The sequence below is a fragment of the Crinia signifera genome, chromosome 2, assembly GCF_055691185.1.
Source record: "Crinia signifera chromosome 2, ASM5569118v1, whole genome shotgun sequence".
Classification (NCBI taxonomy): Eukaryota; Metazoa; Chordata; class Amphibia; order Anura; family Myobatrachidae; genus Crinia; species Crinia signifera.
Genome location: NC_139218.1, coordinates 58,765,286 through 58,767,444, shown reverse-complemented (window position 1 = coordinate 58,767,444; position 2,159 = coordinate 58,765,286).

The following is a 2,159-nucleotide window of genomic DNA, read 5'->3' as shown; positions in this document are numbered from 1 at the left end:
AGATGATTGGCCGGTGATAAAAACCAGACACTTTATCACTTCACCGAGCTTAATAAATCTAACCCTGTGTAACAATAATCAGTACTTGTTTCCTAGCACGGCCACACCGATCAGAATCGCGGTCATCGGGGGTAAAATCGGGGCCATCGCGGGCATCGCGGCCACTAAAAAAATCGGGTGCGATGGCCAGACGCGATGCCCGCGATTTCCCCATAGAGAACAATGTTAAATGCCTCAATTTACCCGCGATGACCACGATTTCCCATAGGAAACAATGTCTAAATGGCTCAATTTAGCAAAATTATCATAGGGAACAATGGTAAATGGGCCAAAAACACCCCTGAACATTGAAATGTCCCCCCAAAAGTTATTGACGCCACCCCGCCATCAACGTGAACCCGAAGCGTGGTGAGCGCAGCGAGCCCGCGAGGGGCGGCGGTATGTGTCCTCCGACCTTTTCATGCCCTACTATCCACTAGGGCGTGGATTGAGAATAGAATAGTGTGGCGAGCGCAGCGAGCCACCGAGCCCGAAGCGTGGCGAGCGCAGCGAGTCCTGCGAGGGGACGCGGATACCTTCACAGTTATACGCGTCCCCTCGCGGGCTTCCCAGGTGTCCATGGCGACGCGGACACCTGGGAAGCCCGCGAAGGGCCGCGTTTACCTGTGAAGGTATCCGCGTCCCCTCGCGGGGCTCGCTGCGCTCGCCACGCTTCGGGCTCGGTGGCTCGCTGCGCTCGCCACACTATTCTATTCTCGCTCCACGCCCTAGTGGATAGTAAGGCATGAAAAGGTCGGAGGACGCGTACCGCCGCCCCTCGCGGGCTCGCTACGCTCGCCACGCTTCGGGTTCACGTTGATGGCGGGGTGGCGTCAACTACTTTTGGGGGGACATTTCAATGTTCAGGGGTGTTTTTGGCCCATTTACTATTGTTCCTATGCTGATTTGGGTAAATTGATCCATTTAACATTGTTTCCTATGGGAAATCGTGGTCATCGCGGGTAAATTGAGGCATTTAACATTGTTCCCTATGGGGAAATCGGGGGCATCGCGTCTGGACCATTTAAGCATTTTTAGGTGCACACGACGCGACCGACCCGATTTTTCACTGTTTTCAATGCATTTTAATGGAAAAATTGGGGGCATCGCGTCGGTCGCGTCGCAGGCCACTCAAATTACCCCCGATGGCCAAGATTTGTGGCCGTGCTAGGAAACAAGTACCCAATAATCACATACATCATTGGTTCCCAAACTGTGTGCCTAGGCAATCTGGGGTGTCTTGGGATGTTTGCAAGGTGCTTCTGGTTGGTGGACCATGATTAAAACAAATTATTTATGCTCAAAGTGATAGGCGAAACCAATGCTGGTGGCTGCCAATAATAAAATATAAGAACAATTAAAACCAAAGCTATGTTCACCGCGATGACCTAAGCCCTCCTCCTCCCTCCGCTAGAAAATTTAAGAGAGTTAAGTTTTCATCAAAAACACAACAAACAACTGTGCCTTCTAAAGACATGGTATCACAAATCCCCTCGTAGAGTCCAAGGGTGTTGGTGGTTGCAATGCCTGACCTTCCCATCAAAGTATGGGGAGAGGTGACTCCATCCACCATTTGCACGCCCTCTGCAAATTCTGGAAGGATCACCCACAGTCCTGTTCCTGATTTTGAGATTGAAGGTGTCAATGTTGTACACCAGGAGGAGGATATTGATGTAGCTGGCAATGAGGAGGAAGTTGATGAGGAGGATGCTGCTGATGATGATGTGGTTTCCTTAAATGAGGCACCAGGTGAGACAGTTGTTGTCCGTGGGATACAAAAGGCCATCGCCATGCCTGGGCAGAAGACCAAAAATCCACCTCTGGAATTATTTTTATCCAGATCCGAACATATGTAGCTTATGCAATGCTGCAATAAGCAGGGGTTAGGCCGTTGGCCACCTAGGAAGATCCTCACTTATGCGTCGGGTATGGAACATATGGTCGAGAGTCATTAGGTCGAAACCACTAGGTCGACATACTGCAAGGTCGACATTGGTCTAGGTCGACATGGGACAATGTCGACACAAGCATTATTTTTACAGTCAAAAGGTCGACATGGGGTTTTTCACTGTTTTTTACCCAAATGTCGACACAGTGACATTGACACAGGATTAAATGCA